Source organism: Copadichromis virginalis, linkage group LG8, assembly GCF_057382275.1.
Source record: "Copadichromis virginalis isolate Kocher_CV1m ecotype Utaka linkage group LG8, C_Virginalis_male_GT1.1, whole genome shotgun sequence".
Lineage (NCBI taxonomy): Eukaryota > Metazoa > Chordata > Actinopteri > Cichliformes > Cichlidae > Copadichromis > Copadichromis virginalis.
In genome coordinates, this window is record NC_140625.1 from 13,698,838 (window position 1) to 13,718,632 (window position 19,795).

Sequence of the window (19,795 nt, forward strand, 5' to 3'; positions counted from 1 at the left end):
TCTTGATCATGTCTAATAGCTAAATGCATTAAGTTGCTGCGAAGCGATTGGCTAGTTAGATTTTTGCTTTAGCAAGCAAACAGGTGTGCGTAATAAAATGGCCAGTGAAATACACATTCCTCTGCTTTTTTCCAGTGTTAAAGAATTTTTGCTCCTTTCTTTGGTTTGTTTTGACTTGAAATGTTTTCACTTGTCTCTTTGTAGCCTTTTCATTCTCTTTACTCAATGTTTCATTACACAAAGCCAAAGAAATACCTACACTTAAAGAACAAACTAAAACTGTCATCATAAGCTTCACCATTGTTCTTAAATAAAACAAGTATAAATAAAAGAGGTAAATTAGTAGTCATTACTACCTTTATCCAAACCAGATTTTTATGTGTGTACACATACATATGCATATACACAATTATACACAAGTACACACACCATATCGCTTTAAATACCTATGAACGCTGTATATTTATGTAAAAATGTAGGTATATTTTTTTAATTTGTCATTTATACAAGCACAAAAATGCTTTTGTCTCTGTCTTTAATCTATTAAAACTTCCTTTTGAAAACTTCCTGTGTAATATCCGCACATGAACATGAATACATAAAACGTCAGTTAGGCTTTGTTATTTCATTGACAGTTTTCAACAAAGCTCAAAGAGTTTTCCTTTTCAAAGAGCCGACTCTTAACATAATGCATTTGTGTTATTACACATTTGATCTTAATCATAAATAACAAAGTGTATTCATTTCTTAAATGTTGCATAATGTAAATACGTATTCAATTCTTTCAAAAGCAGAGCAGACTTCAATCATTGCCATTCAGTGAGATTTTATTCAAAACTATTTATTTATTATTTCTGCTTCTCCTTGCAAGCTCTTGTGTTACTTCCTGTGTCTCTGCACTTTTCTCTTCTTCTTACTTTTAACTGATTGCGGCAAAGCGCAGCACGAGAGCGCAGACTCTCATCAGGACAGCATGAAAACACAATTACCGCATTTTCTGAAGTGATCCAACTGTCCGGGGCTAATCGGTGGAGTGTGAAGTGACAAACGTTTTGGATGTGCACGAGTCATTTTTTATACTTGCTGCATTTCGTGGCTTTTTTACACTGCCAAATGAGAGAAAAAACTTCGTGCCCGCCCCAAGGAAAGAAGGAGACAGAGTAAAACACATGAAAAAGTAAAGTATGCTAATATGTTCTTGGGTAACTTCCTTTAGCTTTCTTTTCTTGAAAGCTCATATTTATCAAAAGAACAACATTATCATATGCAGAAAAACCGAGACGGTGTATATAAGGTGAGAAAAACAGCGGATCTGAAGGTACAGTGAATTAATGTGTGGGTAAAAAAAAAATCAGTGCAATGACTAATGCAACATGCTAATTAAATTCATCTGGTCTGCACAGTGCTCATTTGTAATCACCAGCATGATTTCTTTGGCCGAAAAACTGCAACATTAATCTCATACACTGGGGTTGTGTTGGCCGAGCATCCTGAATGGACAGGATTTTTATGTTATACACTACAAAACTTTAATGAAGGCCATGGTGACGATTTCCTGTTGCATAAAAAGCTGTTATTGTGATGAACATCTTCTACCTTGCACTCTCAGTATCTCGGTGTTTTCTCTGGATCATTGTCACTACATTGAAATGAAGAGATTTGTACAGAGAAACATGAACACGGCATTTCCTGGGGTTTCATAATGCCGAACACTGGCTTGAAAAACAAGGTCTGCCCGAGCCATTTCTCAAATGAGAAACATCCTAAATGTTTACAGTGGCGCATGCTTTTAACTTCCAAGTTGTCCCCCCTCCTGCGTGCCTCCATCTGTTCTGATTTGGGCCAAGACTCAGTCGGTTCAGTCAAACAGGCCAAAGTACTTTTAAGAATGATTAAATTTTAAACTCTTATTCTGGTGCCAGCCATTGTACGACGTCTGCAAAAACAGCTTTCAAGAAATGCTTATGCAATGTGGCAAAATTTAATCAAGCACTGAGTTGCGTAACCAGCTTAAACCAGAACATATTGTAATTATATCTGGACCTGATTCCTATACACAGGGCATAAAGGCTTATTTGATACTTAATAAAAGTGCTTGTATTCTGTTAGGCTTAAACGTATTCCCAGGTTAAGGTCTGATTACAGATAGCTCAGGTCTGATTGCTGTAGGTGGAGCTGCAGAGATGAATTTTCATGTGAATCCAGCCCAGTGAAACTTATGTAATCAATAGGTGAAGACTGAGGTTCTCATTGATCTTCAACACTGGAGGAAAATGACACCAGGGGATTATATAACACAGAGCATTATGCTGAAATTGACTGCAATGTAACAAAGGCTGACAAGCTGTCATTAACAATGTCATCAGTTATCTTAGCTTTACGGCTGAATGGTAAGCTGATAGCTTGTACCTTCCTGCAAGGAATTGCAGCCTCATGTTGTCATGGTTGTTTTGACCCAATGTTTTGAGTTTGTTGTTTGAGATTTTCTACATTCTTTTAATTGTGTTTTTTCATTATGTGATTAAGGTTATTTTTTCATGTTCCTTCCAGGTTATATTTAATTCCTTGAGTTTTCAGCTTATCCCGTCTCCCCTGTGTTTACTGTGTCTAGTTGTAAAGTCTCCATCTGTGTAAGGCATCTCATATTTTAGTTATTTCCTGTTTTATTTTGATCGTTCCTTGTCTGATGTGTTGTACTTAGTTTCACTTCCCCCGTCTTGTTTGATCTGATTAGTTTTGATCAGGTTTCTCCTTATACAGCTGAGTTGGAAAAATCAAAGTCAGGAAAAAGTAATGCTTTTACTTTTCATTTAAACATATTTATTGTAGTAATTTTAAATATATTACAGAAAAGTCTCAGGTTGAAATTTGAAAGTGTTAATGGCATCCATTCATGAAGGCTTTGTGCAGATCCATCCAGAACTAAAACTGCCTTTAAACAATTTTATAAATCCAAACAAAAACCTGCACACAGATCACCATCTGCAACAATGACATATTTCTCTTTCAATTAGTTTTTGGCAACACGGGGATACCAGAACAAGTTGAACAACACTAACATATTTCATTTCAAGTATTGGCAAACGGATTTTCCTTTTCTTTTCTTTAAACTTGATTTCTGATGAACGGATGAATCATTTCTCTCCCTTTTATTCCCGTCTTTCGTCTGTACAAACTTTTCACCAGCTTCTTGACTTTGACCGTTTGCTACGCGCTGCTGATGGGTTGGCATATGTTTTGTTTTTGTCTTCTTTTTTTCTTCATCTCGGCGAAGATCTTTCTGCTGTTGCTGAAAACAACTACATTTCAATACAGTCTCAGAGAAGTTTGTGAAATACTCCTGAAATTTTATCTACAGATTTTCCCGGATCGTTTCGTTCCCTTTATTTCATACTGTTCAACAAAAAGGTTGCTGGAGGTGTGATGTCGTCCTTGATGTTGCTTTTACACTTACATTGCATTTTCCTTCATGAATTAGTTAGCTTTAGGCAATAAAACTGCTCAGTTTTGTTTAGGAACCAAAAGTAATTGGTCAGGGTTTAAAAGTTCAGTTTTCTTAACTGGCATTCTTTTTGCTGCCTTGTAAACCAAGGCAAGACCAACAGTCTGCTTTAAGGTCGTGTCAAAGCATCTCAATCGGATTTAAGTCTGGACTCTGACTAGGCCACTCCTAAACCTTTATTTTGTGTTTGAGACATTCAGAGGTGGATTTGCTGGTGAGTTTCAGATAATTGTCTTGCTGCATAGCCTGAGTGCCCTTGAGCTTCAGGTCAGAACTGATGGCCGGACCTTCTCCTTTCTTCTCTTCCAAGATTTTCTGGTAGAGAGCAGAATTCATGGTTCCATCATCTACAGCTGCTGAAAGAGCAAAACAACCCCAGACCATCACACTACTTCCACCATGGTGGATTGTTGGTGTGATGTTCTTTTTATGAAATGCTGTATTAGTTTAACACCAGCTGGACTCAAACGTTCCAACAAGTTCCGCTTTTGTGTTGTGAGTCCACAGAATATTTTCCCAAAAGTCTTGGGGATAACCAAAATGTTTTTTTGGCAAATGTGAGATTAAGATTTGTGATTTAGTTTTTTGAGGGTTTCACCTTGGAACTCTCCCATGGAGGTCGTTTTTGGTCGGTTTCTTTCTAATTGTTGAATCATGAACTCTGATCTTAACTGAGGCAAATGAGCCCTGCAGTTCTTTAGATATTGTGATTCTTTTGTGACCAAAAGCGCATTGATGCGCTTTTGGAGTAATTTTGGTTGGCCAGCCACTTCTGGGAAACTTCACCGCTGTTCCATTTGTGGATAAGGGCTCTCATTGTGGTTTATTGGAGTCCCAAAGCCTTAGAAATGGCTTTTTAACTCTTTCAGACTGATAGATGACAACGACTTTGTTTCTCACCTTTTCTTCAGTTTCTTTACATCATCTCACAAGCTCATCAGCCTGCTCCACAGTCAGGTTCTACTACAGGTGTGGTAGTAATCAAGCCTGAGTATGGCTACTGAAACTGAACAAAAAAGAAAAACAAGTGGCAAATCATAGTTGATTAATTATTCAACAAAGGGCCAATTACTTTTCACATAGGTCCGGGTGGGTTTGGGTAGCTTTTTTCCCTTTGATAAATGAAACGTCATGGTTCTGTACTGCTCTGGGGCTCCTGCATCACACTTTTTACTGGCCTCAGACCCCAAACCAGTCGCTTGAGCCGCTGAGCTTCCCTCGGAAGGAGAAAGTAAGCACATTCCTCAGTCTCTCTGATAAATTACTCACCTCACTCCACACTTGGACTAACCTACTTCTCTCTCCCAGAGCAACTTACCTGCAGTGCAAGTCCCAGTTCCTGAGAATGCCCTTGCCTTCTTCAAAGTTTCATTTGTGTCTGATTCAGTAAACCATTTGAACTGTGCTCATCTGTTCCTCGGGTGCTGCTTTAGAGTCTCCCAAAACCTTGTACGTCTTATATTTGTCGCACCAAGTCATCATATAAAAACTGCCTTTTGTATTTACTCGGGTTATCTTTGTATGTTAAAATCTGATGTTAAAATTTGATGATCTGAAACATTTAAGTGTGACAAACTTGAAATCGGGAAGTGGGCAAATACTTTCCAGTTCTGTACATGCACAGAATTTCTTCCAACTGAAATATATGCATTTCAAGGTCCTGCTGACTTAGATTGAAAATGGGACGTTTCGTGTCCATGCAAACGGGCAAATAGATCCAGATAGATCTTGATAACTATTTAATGTTTTGACAGGATATACATTCCTACTGCAGACATAAATGGCACAAATCTGATTTTATTTTATTTCTATTGTCCATATGAAACTCAGAGCTGTGAACAGAAAAAAAAATGGTGTATTTTGCTTTAAGCCACAGAGGTAGTAAAAAGCAGCCCTGGAGATTCAGAAAAACTGTTTTAGTAAAGACATTCATGGCACAATGCTACCACTCCCGACTGCCACTTATCCACAAAAAAACCCATGCTGAGGAGCTGGCTCCCTTTCTCTTAAACCTCACTGTCATCTGTTCAAGAAAAGGAAAAAGAAACTGATGTTTGTGATGTCTTTGTTTTTGTTCTTTTGTGTGAATCAGTTCAGGCTCTATTACAGAATACTCTGTTCCCTTTGAGGGTGACCAAAACAAATCACCCACCTCCCTACCATCCTCTTCCCCCACACTGACCCTCTGCATTTCCCCCTTCACTACATCCATGAACCCTCTTTGTTCTTGCTTGGCAGATCCATCTTTAATATCTTTTGTCCAATATATCCACTATCCCTCCTCTGCACAGCTGAAAAATTATATGATCAAAATAGGAAAAAAGTGACTCGATCAATAAATTGACTACTAACCTTGAAGAGTGAAGGCACAAAGCACGGAGAGAAAAAAACACAAGAACAAAGCTGTAGAGCTGCAGCTCACCCTAACTTAATGGTGGCAAAGACCCACTGAGAGACAGAACCTATAACTAATTTAGAATCAGCAATTAAACACAACATGAATGAGTCTGACTGGAAACACTGGGGGAGCAACAGTTATAGCATTAATTAAATTGTTTCAGAAAGGCCATGATTACACATGAAAAGATTGGCGAATATTTTAAGAATGTGTGCACACAGTATCCAGAGGTGCACATCTGTCACTGGATGCTGCGTGGTTATAGAGTTTAAAGCATCAAAGATGCAGAATATAGGCACGTATATAATCATCTCCAAAAATCAGAAGTTTAAAGGGAAAATCAAAAGTCCACAAGCATAAGGAGCAAAAGTAATCCAAGGCACAGGAAGACTGAACACAGCAGCATAAGGAGAGGAAGTGACAACGACAAGACACACAAGCTGAAGGCTGACTGGGGATGGGACACAGCTGGAAGAAATGAGACACATGTGCAATCAATCAAGGCAATCAGGAGGAAGTAAAACCGGCACTGGATGTGAAAATAAACAAGCCTTGAGACCGATACCAGCATGAATACTAACACCAAACAAGGTGTCCAGGACAAAGAACGGGCACAGGGACCTGACATGAAGCACAAGTTCAGAAAACACCAAGAAAATGAAAGCAGGGATCCAAAACCTCAAACAAGAGAACAATAAAACCAAACACCTTATTACTAATTATGGAAATAAATGTGCTGGATGCTAATAAGAAACGACTTACTTTACCATTCAGATCTGGATCAGTAAGGTGATCAAAATACCCTTAAATTAAAAGTCAATTCTTCTTCTTCTTCTTGTGCTTCTTCTGTCCGGTCACAGCCATGGTGGTGATTATATATACAGTGCATCGTCATGGCTAATACAAAGGACCATAGAGATTATGGAGATTAATAGTTTTCCTCAGACAGTAGTAGTTTATAAATAATATATATACAGTCATGAACTTGATCTGTGAAATGTGAAACATTAAAATATTACTTACTGAATACAAAAACTAAATTGCAAGTCTGTAACAATGATTTCTTATTCTAAAACAGTACCATACATGTAAATATTAAATTGGCCATTCAATTAGGCATTCGCTTTCTTTCTATTATTCTTTCCTGACGCTGTACGTGAAGCGAAGTAATTAACTGAACACCCTCTCACTTTCCTAGGTATGATTTCTTTGTGTTGAAGACTGATATTCCTCCTCCTTCCAAGAACTCGCTTCACTCTTACCCAAATTATTGATGTCTTTCCAAATCAATTGTAGCAACAGCGTCCGAGGCTTTTCTCAACACGTTCGAAAAAAGGGGAAGAAAAATTGCTTTTCAGCCTCGGTGTGAATATAACAGATATGACAAGGAGAGAGGGGCATTTTTCTAGCAAACACAATAAATCTGCCGCTCTGCGTGCAGCAGTCACTTTCTCTCTTTACCTTTGAGTTTTTAGTTATTTTTTGTTTAATGTCTCTGTGAAATGAGTTTGCAGTGATCTTGACCCTTTTCCCCCGTGACCTCATCGTTAGCAGACCCCTGACTCGCTTTAATGATGTGTTAAAACTGAAGAGCGAGTAGAACTACCCTAATTGCATTATATACAATGGGATAATTAATGAGGCAATCTGTGCTGCCTTGTATTTTGGGGCGTTAGTGCAATTAATGAGACAGAGCTGTTGTTTCTGTCTTCCACTGCTTTGAGAAGAGTGAATCACTTTTCTTTTGCAAACTCAAAGCACTCAGATTGGCACTCCCGGAGTCAAATCCAAAAAAGAAAGAAAAAAAGACCTCAAAGCTGCTAGTTTTCAAAGCATCTCATCTTTTTTCATGATGTATTATCTTTGACAAGGAGTGGATGGCTCTCTCAGTGGGCTTCCTGTTTGCTTCATAAAAGCTGTTTCTCTCCTCAGCCGTTTTAATGACAAACAACATGCATCCAGTCATATCCTGTTACCAGCCACGCTGATTATTCGAGATTACCCTGGCAACATAGGCGTGTGTATTTACACCAGATGCAAAGCAACCACTTCAGTCTGCGTGGAACACGTTTTAATCACCTCTTGGAAAACAGCGGTGTGTGTTTTGCACCCCAATCAAACTTTGTCTCTGCTTTACAGAAATGAGAACGGGCTCACAGTTTGTGATAAGAAATCCAGAGCCGGGCGCTGTCGGTAGTATAAGCGGTGACCGTGATTCACTTCTTCATTTCATTCACAGGGGTGCGCAGTATGACTCACTCGGGTCTCGACTCGTGTTACATATGTCTAAGATTTTCAGTTCATTTCTATTTTCAGCCTATATCTCTGCCTGCCTCCTCGCTCAGTCAGTGCAGCAACCAGTGGATGCAGTGGTGGAGCAAATCATAATATCATGTATTATGGATTGTTTTCTGTTGCTGTGTGATTTTAAACACTTCATTATACCACTGAGCACTGAATAAATAGAGTACTAGTACTGGAAGAATTAAAAGAAAATACTCCCCTTACCTGATACAAAACATGACTATTAATATTGATATATTTATTAAATTTAAATCCTCATTTCTAATCTAGCTAATGATTTTATGTATGTGTGTCGCAAAGTAACTCAACTGTACTTACAGACCTTTGTAGTAGTTGTGTAGTAATTTTGTACTCCCAGAACCTCTTAGGTGCCTCCATGGCTGATGGCAATGCCAAGGGTGCTCAGGTGAGAAAAAGCTCAGGCACTGACTTTATCTGTCAGTGCAGCGAGGCACAAAGTTTCAAAAATCTTCCAGTGGTGGAGACAGTATAAAGGATGTCACCAGTTGGTTTTGGGATGTGCATTTTGAAGCCTCAACTTTAGTGTTTTGTCTACCAACATTCAGTTTTTTGTTTTTGGAGCAAAAAGTCACCGCATGCTAAGTCACCAGCTAACCCTAGGAAGCTACATTCATGAACTGTATGAGAGCAGTACACAGAGAAAGACATATGCAAATTATGGCTTAATAATGACTGATAAATGCTACAAAAGGCACTACTGGGAAGAGGTCCAGTTCCAGAGAAGACCGGTTCAGGTCCAGTTAGCCAAGGTGAGGGCTAGCAGACACTGAAATGCTACAGCTGCCTGGAAGGACTCCTGTCAGTCAAAATTAATGGCCCTAACACCAGAGGTGGAAGTTGACAGTATCAATACCAGCGCTGGTATTGGTATCGGTATCGGATCAAATAAAGTTTAACATTCAGCATCCATGAAAACAAGGATTTACAAGGCTGAACAGAGTTAGCAGGAAGTTAGCTTGAAAGTTAAGATGCTATACCATTCTGACTGAGGGATTTCTAAATGTCAGAAAACTAAACAACAGCAATGTTTTTGTGGTTATTGAAATTTGGCTAGCAGGCTTATTATGGTTTTAGCTGGTGGCTACCTACAGAGCTATAGTTAAGATAATATAAACACATTAGCGCAGTGAAGAAAGAGGATGAGGGTTAACTTTCTTTCCCTCAATAAAAGTTAACATGAGGGTCCCCGATGGACAGAGACAAATGCAAGAATGTGGCAAGAAAACGACGCTGAAAACGAAGCAAAGTTCAGTGAAAAGAACATCTGAGGTGATCCCTCCACATCACAAGGTTACTCACTGATATAATGTTCAGCACTGCAGCCAACACATTAAAGCCAAACACTCTCCCTATCCGGTGTTGTGTTTTCATAGCTTCACTACCACAAGCAGAGTAGTTGGAGTGTTTGCAGACAAGTTGTAAGAAAGGATATCATACCGTGGTCAGCTGTGTTACACCACTTTTCTATTGTACCATAAAGATGCTTTTAAATGCTTTAAAGCACCCCTGCTTTAAAGCATTTTAACATGGGCCTCCACGTTGGAGCCAGCCCCTTTGTTAATACTATATTGGTGAGCAAGACAATTTTCAAATGATTTTCCAGACTGAAACCACAACTTACATTGTTGTGACAGACCAACCAATGTCTTGTTTTCAGTTATATTTTGTTTCCAGTACCTCGTTTATTTGGAGGCTCATTCTTAAAGCATGCTTATGTATGCATGACAGACACTTTGAGGATCCATATCGGATAAACATTTTTTTATGTAAACATAAACCAAATAAAAGCATCTGGAAGCACTGCTAAACTGATTCTTTTTAATTGCTTATAAAGCCCACAAAGTAAATACAGTTTAAAATGGTTGGTTGCACTTTTATAACGTGACTGATGTTTGTTGTGTGGTTGTGTGGTTGTGTGGGGTGGCAGGAAGCATTGCTTTGTCTCCACCCTACTACAGCAAGCCACTACTGAATAGGCTCAACCCTCTAGTGACAGGGTATACTGTAGCTGACAGTTATAAAAGAAGGAGGCCAACAAAACAAATTGAAATCGCTAACCTCCTGTGTGGTCTGAGATCACTGCAGCTTCAGACAGCACAAAGACTAAGGTAAAGAAAATGTGTGCTATTTGTAGAAAAGCCTGTTTTGCATACTGGACACTTCAGGTTAAAAAAATAAGTTAAAATACACATTCAATACATATGTCAATATGTACAGATGTCATATCTACAGATGTCAATCACGTAGGTGCTCAGAAGTCAAGTGCAAGCTGTAAGTGTTTGTCCATAACTCTTCTTGGTGTCATCTTCCACCCACTCCCATCCAATAATATGAAATAAATACATTTTCATAAGACCACATTTTGCCTGCAGGTTAAAAAGAAGAAAACATAACACGAGAAAAACTAAAACAAGCAGATGTTTGTTACTCAAGAAGAAGAAAAACAGCTGAAAGAATAATATACTAATAGAATACAATTTGTTTCTTGCTTGTTTTTTAATTAAGTAATGCATAATTTAGTTATAATTTAGTTTCTCCCAGATTTGCAGCTAAAAGTGAGGGTATCTCAGTTTCACCCACTCCTTATGTAATCTACTGCCTGTGAGTCTAAACTGCTGAAGGGCCTCACTTGACACAAAGTAAACGGTCGTTGCTACAAAAGACGGCGTTGTGGCTCCAAATAAAACTGATTTATCGACATTACAAAAGAAAAGAAAAGTAACAAAACAAAGAACTGCAATGGATGAAAGGACCGAGGCTGGTTCTTTAATCGCGGCGTGGAGTGAGGGGACTTAGTGACGGGACAGGCTGTTTTGTCAATAATATAAAATCTATGCCCCAGCAGGTGTCTTAAATACCCTTCACACACATGCTGACTGGAGGGTGCTCACCGAGCAGGGCTGTAAACGAAAGCATTGATGGGAGCTGTTTCCTACGATATTGTTGGTTGGTTGTTAAATGTCACGGCTATTAGGTGGGCAGCTTACGGCTTCCTGAAAGAAAGGAGAGCATTGCACTGTTCTGTTTGTGATCTCAGAGAAGAAAATTATCTTTGCTCGTCTTACCCAAATAAGGAACTATTAAAATGTTGCATTCAAGACAATGCAGGAAATCATCTCCCATGTCCACCTTGCAATGCTGATTTTGCTGCCTTCCTCTGTCAGCGAGTTTGCGGTGAACATGAATCATCTTTACAGAGCCGGTAGCTGTAATTCCTCTGTCACAGCTGCACCTCTTGTTTCCCCACTTATTACAGAAACTCATTAGCAGATAATTGAAAGTAACGACACTGATTATGAGAAGCGCTTGAACAGCATCCCCGGGGTCTTTGCAATTTACAAGCTGGCAATGACATGTACATGATTGCTGCCACAATCCAAAAGGGAGCACTGCTGTTTACAGGCAAGAGGAAAAAAATATGTTGGTTGTGATTAATAATTGTGTTTTGTTTCAGCATGTCTATCTCCATATCACCTCCCAAGACGAACCATGGACTTTGCTTTTCCCTTGTTGATTAATAAACAAAAATACTGAGTGGCTGAGGAATTTAAATAAATAAAACTTCAATATTACAAAAGAAACATCCCTCCAAAGGAGTTTAAATCAATTTAGTAAACAAATATCCCAGGTAATTTCAATGTCAATAAAGTTCAGAGCAGTAATATTCGAAGGAATATTATGATCTTTAGTAAATAAACTTTCTGTAGCAATTTGCCTTGATAGTTCCTAAAGACCAAAATAACAAAATAAAACCTTCCTACTGGGCAACCAGCAGAGATTTCTTGCATTCAAGAAATTTTAATAACTAAGACCAATCTGTAAAATTGAAATGTTAACACAATTACTGGCACAGCCCATAAAATCTTGCATTCTGCTAATGCATGTTGATTGGGTGGCTTATGAAGGACATAGTCCCTTGATGGCACGCTATTGTCACCCTTTGACAGATGGCAAGAATGCAATTCCAAAACACAAACTTAGCTGTGAGTATGAGACGCAGCTGGTTCTAGTGGTTCAAAGTGATTGCTATCAGATGGCTGCCACTAGAAATTCTGTGCTGCTGCTTGCCTGATGTATGAAATCAAAACGGCAAATGTCATGAAGTATCTCACAGTGCTGTGCATAAACAGTAAAAGACACTAATGTGGCTCCCAGGTCTGAAAGCTGAAGCCAATATTTAAGTGCCTTAAGCCTCCATTCTATTTAATGGCCACCAGTGCACCACCCCTGGTTTTTCTGTTTATATAGAAGTCAATGGGAAAACATTCCTTGGCTCTTTTGTTCTGTGACCACCTCTGCAAACACTTTCTTAAGGAATTTTCGATTATAATTATTATATGAGTCAAAAAGGAGGATCCAAGGATCCAAGGTATGCTCATTGGCTGACAACTTGCCACCCACGTGTCCTTAGCCAATAAGAATGCAGTTTCACAGTGATGTTCACCCCTCTCTTGTCACATCTTGTTTCTAAAGATCAAGAATGGTGATGATAAAAAGGCTTAATATGTCGCTGTGACATCACTTATACTTATATTTAAATGGACCCAAATGCAGGACTCTGGAGACTAAAGGGAAGCTTTATTGCTAATAATCAAAAACTAAAAAATACTAAATTCTCAGTCACAGATAAAACCAGGAACGTGGAAACTAAGAAACACACAAGACAGCACCCAACATGAGACTATATGTTAACAAAGAACAGGGGGAAACTGAATGGAGACACCCGGGAAACACAGCTGAACAGAATCCAACTAATGAACCACGGGAAGCAAAACTGAAAACAATGGACACAAGACGAGGGACTATCAAAGTAAAACAGGGGGGGGGGGGAACAGACTTAGATTAAAAAAAAAAAAACCAAAAAAACATGAGGGCAAACGGACAGGGACCACAAGTAACACCTAAATATTATAAAATATTTATAAATATTATATAAATATATAATGTAACTAAATATTATATATTATATATTTATTTTGATATATCATTTATATCATAAATTTTTCACAAGTTTCATAACTTATTTATCTTAGCAAAGTGTATGTTGCAGTTATTATGTCATGTTTCTATTTATCTTGATTTTGAACATTTGTATTGTTTCCAATTATACCTATTGTGATTTTGTAACCCCTTTCCTATGGCGCACTATAGAGAGCTAGAAGGTTTCTGAAAAACAAGTGCACAAGTGAGTTTAGCAGCAGAAGGTTTGTTAAAATTCAATGGTCAGGCTTAAGTTAAATTTTTGAAAGTAAAATGTTTAATTCAACAACTAATAAACTTATAATTGTAATTAAAATGAACGTATCAAAAGCTGGACATAGAGGGTTTTCCACCTACACTCTCAATCCACCCTTTTGAAAAATAGTAAAAGCTGGCAAAGACAGAAAAATACGATAACGCCACCGACCCCCTTTTTTTAACTTCTCTATCTTACAAGCACCACCTATGAAAACAAACTCTTTGAGAAAATGAGCTCTTCTTTTAATTCTCTAACATTATACTTTTACAGTTTAAAATTCTGAAGTCATTAATAAATATGTTCTGACATTTGGTTAAGACACCGAGATATCCATCAAAATCCTGGTCCACACTCTTGGATGACGTACTGAGTCTGTAAGACTGCCAACAGATAACAGAAAAAACAGCAGTTAGTCAATTAATGATTGCATCTGCAAGGTCGTGGAGACATTATCCCTTTAAAAAAACAGTATTAAAAACCTGTGGTTTTTAATATTGAGAACAAAAAAGTCATGTTTTTCCTAGAGAAGGGACTGAGCGCCATGCATAGGAAGTATGGGAATGCTATAACTGTGTAAAGTGTACGGACAACATCAATTTAAAGTCACTGCAAATAGCACTTTATAAATAAATGTTACTTACTTAGGGAATAAGTCTTATTTTACATGAGAGCAGATATAGAAAATATATTCAGTCTATCATGACAGATCAAAGCATCAAGTAACAATGCCACAGGCTCAGCAATACAAATCATTTAAATCAGACCTTCTAAAAATATAAGCCACACTAGAGCTATATGTAATTTTACTGGCTTTAGGGGGGATGAAACAAAGTCGGGGAAGCAAAGCACTGGTAAACAGTGACACTGTTTGTGCACTGGGCAACTTTAAATCAGTCTCACATCATAATATCAGAGCTTATATGAGGTAATGCTAATATATTAATGTGGGTTCATATAGGCAATAATAAGAGAAAAAGGCTGGCCATGCAAACTGCTAAAAAAGGAGAGACAAAGTGAGAAAGTAGATATTAATATCAAATTCTCTATATCAGAGGCTAAAGGTAGCTGTGTGGAATCAAATTAATAAAAGCTAACATTAATACTGGGCTCAGCAGACAAAGGGAAGCAGTAGAAAAGAGACAAGACTAATAATATGTCAGCTACCTTAACAGTACCTCTATACTATAGGAAATTATGATTATGTGAAACAATAGAGCGTGTTCTCATACTTGCAAAAGAAATATGTGGTAGAGAGTATAGTAATGCTAACAGGAACTGGAAGTTTTATTTTCTTCATATAAGTGGTCTTCTAAGGATAACTGGGGGGTTTCAGTCTGTGACTAAATCCAGAAAAATTGCAGTGATTCAGCTCCATGGATGCAAACAGCTATGTAAAACAAAGAAGCTGAACCGTTAACTTCAGTCAGGCTACTCGGCTTGGTTGTCGAGCTAAGCTAAGATAGGATAAGCTAAGCTAACAGGTTAGCTGTAACCTTATATTTAGCAAGAGTAGCATCAATCTTCTCATCAATCTCTTTGGTCAGAAAAATCAGCGGTTTTTCCTCAAAAACAACTATTATTTCTTTAAAACAAGTCCTAACCAAGCACATTAGTACTTTTACATATGAGCAGCTTAAAACGCTATGCTGCTAATTAGCACTGCACAACTGATCAAATTTTAAACTCAATCTTGAGGTTGCCAGTGCACAATTAAATAGATATGATCAAATGATCTTGAAATAGCATGCTTCACAAAAAATAAAATCAAATTAAATCAAGCACTCCCTAAATCAACACCTGCCCTTACCTGCATTACCTTAATCACAGCAGTCCCTATATTAATCTGGAGGAAGAACCAGACATTAAATTAGATGTACAACAAAATTCAGTAGAAGGTGGTTCTCCCTCAAAGCAGATAATCATCTGTTGTTTAGAAGTACTGTAGATTTAGGGTAGGGGATGTTAACCAAGAAGAAATCATATGGAAAGAGAGCTATGTAAATGGCCTGTATTTGTATAGCGCTTTACTAGTCCCTAAGGACCCCAAAGTGCTTTACACATCCAGTCATCCACCCATTCACACACTGGTGATGGCAAGCTACGTTGTAGCCACAGCCACCCTGGGGCGCACTGACAGAGGCGAGGCTGCCGGACACTGGCGCCACCAGGCTCTCTGACCACCAAGTAGGCAACGGGTGAAGTGTCTTGCCCAAGGACAAGACTTGGACACAAGACTGTCCAAGCCGGGGCTCGAACCGGCAACCTTCCGATTACAAGGCAAACTCCCAACTCTTGAGCCATGATCGCCCGGCTATGTGCCTACACTGCAAAGCAACTCAATTTATTCAACCACATTGAAACACACTACAAACTGCAACATAATTATTGAATGGAAGCCAAGAAACACAAATTAATGATTGCTAACAGGAAGCATCTGTGACAGTGAACCTGTATGGCACATCAGCATATCCATCCAACTCACTGAAACCAATGCAGTCACATTCCAATGGGCCAAAGATATGTGCTCGTTAAACACAGTGGGTAACAAATGCTTTAGGGAAGTAGTGATAGGTTATTCCCTTGCACAGTTACATTCACAAAGTGGCAATACCTGCACTGTATGCAAAATATGGCAGCAAGCACCTAGATATGTAGTTTACATCCATCATCCAGCTACAATGAATAGGGTGCTTCTAAGAGGTGAATTAGCACCTAATTGCCTGCAAAGGCTTTTAATTAAGAGGAATATAGCACAACTTAAAAGTGAGAACTGTGCTGTGGTGACTGTGAGTGCCAAATATCCTCAACACATATGTTAATTTTCAAGTAGGGTCATGTTTTAAATCTTGCTACACAAGCTGACATAACCTCCTTTTAGTTTCAAAGAGTCATGAAGGGGAATTCCCAAAGTCTGGGTCGACCCATCCACTCAGTGTCCTCTTCAGTCAAGCTGCTCACTATAATTGCTGGAAACTCACTAAGGTACTTTGAACCAAATAATGAAACTGAGCTCGCCCTGCAATAATGGGTGTTTTAGATTTTCATTACCAAATTGTATGAATTAGTGTAACTTATAGTTGAAGTGCATCAGTAGAATTCATCTGGACCCCCGAGGTCCATTCACAATTAAGTCATTTATTAACATTTATGTGACTTTCAGGCAATATTCTGAAACCTGGAATTAATCATGCATTATTTAAGGTCTTATTATTATTCTAGGGAGCATAGAAAGAAAGCGACTGGACTTCTCTAAGTTTCTGGAAGACATTGCACCTCTCATCCGAGAAGCTTCTTTGGTTCTAAGACCAAATGATGGAGAGTCCCGTGCATATAAATCCTAGTGGGGGTTATTCCTTAAGAAGGTCACTGACTCACTATTAATCCCGTGCATCATCACATGGCCCAAAGTGTGAAAAAAGGCATGTGTCATTATCACCAGAGGTTTCAGGTAAAACCATTGAGACCTTGCCTCACCCTATCACGTGACCCATTGAGGTCACCTGACGCAAGACCACCCCCTCTGTTCAAGATGGTCATTCACAGTAAGCATACATGGACCTCACAACCCTCTTAAGGGACAACCCCCACTATGGGAGACACCATTCGGTTTTTGAACTGAAGAAGCTTCTCGGATGAGAGATGGTGAAACATCTTCACAAAACTTAAAGAAGTTCTTTCCAAGCTCCTTAGACTACCATGACCTGAATGACTGAGAACCTGTATAGTCTTATTATTATGACAATCGTACCACTTTTTTCCAGTTTATTCATAATAACAGGCATTATAGAAATAAAATGTCACAAAACTTATGATTACTGCTTCTCAAAGTAGAGGTGAGGGAGGCAAAAGTCTGGAGGCATTTTTGAACTTAAAGTTTTATAAGTGTGATTGCCTGATATTCATAAAACTAACAGTAAATTTCTCCGTTGTAAGCATGCGTGGTGGTATTTATCCTCTGGGCTGGGTGTGAAGAGATGGAAGAATCGAAGCGTGGAAGATGACAGATGTTGGTGGGTGGCACACTCAGGTCTCGTGGCAACTGACAGTACACATTCAGGCTTCAAAATGCAGGGAGAATTTCTGCCCTGAGAGTTGACAGCATGAATATGAATGAAAATATGCAGCTTATGAGGTTCTTCGACAAAGTGGAATGTTTAAAAAAAAAAAACAGGACTCATTAATGAGTGGCAATATTTGAATTCAGACAATTTGTGGCCATCTGGGCCCAGATGTGAGCACTTCACGTGATGATTTCATTGAACACACCAGCCTTCTTATCATTATGTTTACATCTTACCGTGGTTTGTCCCTGGGCTCACATAAACACCAGCTGTTGTGCAACTTTTCTGCCCTTTGATTTTGAGCTGTGTTTATTTTAGGATTTAATTCAATTACATTGTATTAGACTTCCACAGTGCATGTAAGATGAATCTAAAAAGCTATTAAACAAACACAAATTGCAATCTGACTGTTAGAATGTGATGGATTGTGTTGTGTTTGGAGATCTGAGGGTGCCGTGCAGACTTAATAACTGATGATAGAGTGTGCAATGTTTTTAGCTTCGGGGTGAGCATGGATGATTAATTTTATGGCAACCTTTCAATTAGATTAAGTCTGATAGTGCCACTGAGGGAAGATCAGGAGGTAGAGTCGGATTAAAATCTAGATGGAAAGTCAAAGAGTCACTAGATTCATTATGTTTCATACTTCCTTAGAAGTTTGTGAGATATTTGATTCACGACATACTGTATAGGATATACCGAGACAGCATTGGATGCTTGCCTGCACCAAGGAAGCTAGTTGTGTATATGGGAAAATGCAGCACCAGCAGAAGCCCTCCAGCTTAACGATCCATCTGAGTGGGAGACAATACACTAACATAAATAAACAAGATTTTTCAGTATGATAAACCGAGATAAAAATACACAATGAAAAGCGCCTTAAGTGTTCGCAGCACCTCCACAAGAAGAAATGTGCTGCGGGTTTCTAAAACAAGGAGACAATTTCAGAGCTCTTCTAAAACGGGATCATCTCAGTTGCTATAGCAATGGTGGCAGACGACCACACACTGAGAATTTATGTCTGGCACAAACAAAATTTAGTAGCACACTGCAATCAAAGCACAAACCATACTCACAAATGGAAATATCCAAAAACATCTGACAAATTTAAGATAAAAGTGGTGGTTACGCTTTATATTATTGGGCGGAAACTCCACTTTGTCCTCTAGTACACAAACACATTTCCTTTTTTTTTTTTCCTCACACACTTGACACATCTCTTCCTGCTTGTAGCTCTCTGTCTTCTCTGCACTCTGACATTCTTTTCCTCCGCTGTCCTTTTTCATCCTGCTGTGATCAGACACTATTTCCACATCATGTTTGAGTGTAGATCTGAGGGAGTGGGTATCATCCCTTCGCGCTCAACCCCTGCTGAGATCACTATCACAATCAGAGTTTTCCGACTTTCAAATCTACAGCTGCTTCTCCGGTGCAATGCCCGTGGCTGTTTTGCAAAATGCATCACGAGACGAAGGGAATAGGTAGCGGTGCAGCTGACAGTTTCAAAGTGAATCGTCTGTAAGGTGCAGAGGCAGGATGCTGAGGAGATACGGGAGGTTCAGCTCTGTACAGTGTGTTCCTCGTGGTGTTAAAATGAGAAGAAAACAATACTACTCTGCAGCCTTCAATATGGAAAACTAAAAAAACAGAATACCTCCCCTCATTGTTTACTATGCATTTAATATGCAGAGTGCTTCTCCTGTACTTGTTTGCAAACAGCTGAATTGAAGGAAATGGTGGCTTATGTAAAAATTTAACAGCTGAAGCAGAGAGTAATTATTCTTTGTACCTAAAGCCTCTGTCTGCACAATTGTTTATCTTTTTTGAAACCAAGCACTATAAGTCACTGTCCCATCTCAGCTGTCACGGGGCAAGAGGTAGTGCCGTGCAATACTCCAGATTTTGGTATGATCCAATACCAAGTAAATATAGGTATACCAATGCTTTAACCTATGAGGTTTACAGTAGGGTACAGCAGTAGAGGTGATGGGATCAATCCAAATATTGATAGTACACTTTTTCTACTCTCTAAGTTCAGTATGTAGGCCACTGAATTTTGTTAAATAAATTTTTGGGGGGGGGAAATAGAATAATATCGATAGAATCGATATTTGGATCAATCTGCTCACTTTGAGCGATAGATGGTACAACCTGGACAGGTCAGCAATCTAGTTGCATCCACCCACATGCAACTTTTAGGATTAACTTGTGCCGTGTTTTCTTTTTTTATGTTAAGCCATTCAGCCGCACCTGGTATACATGCTGCAAGT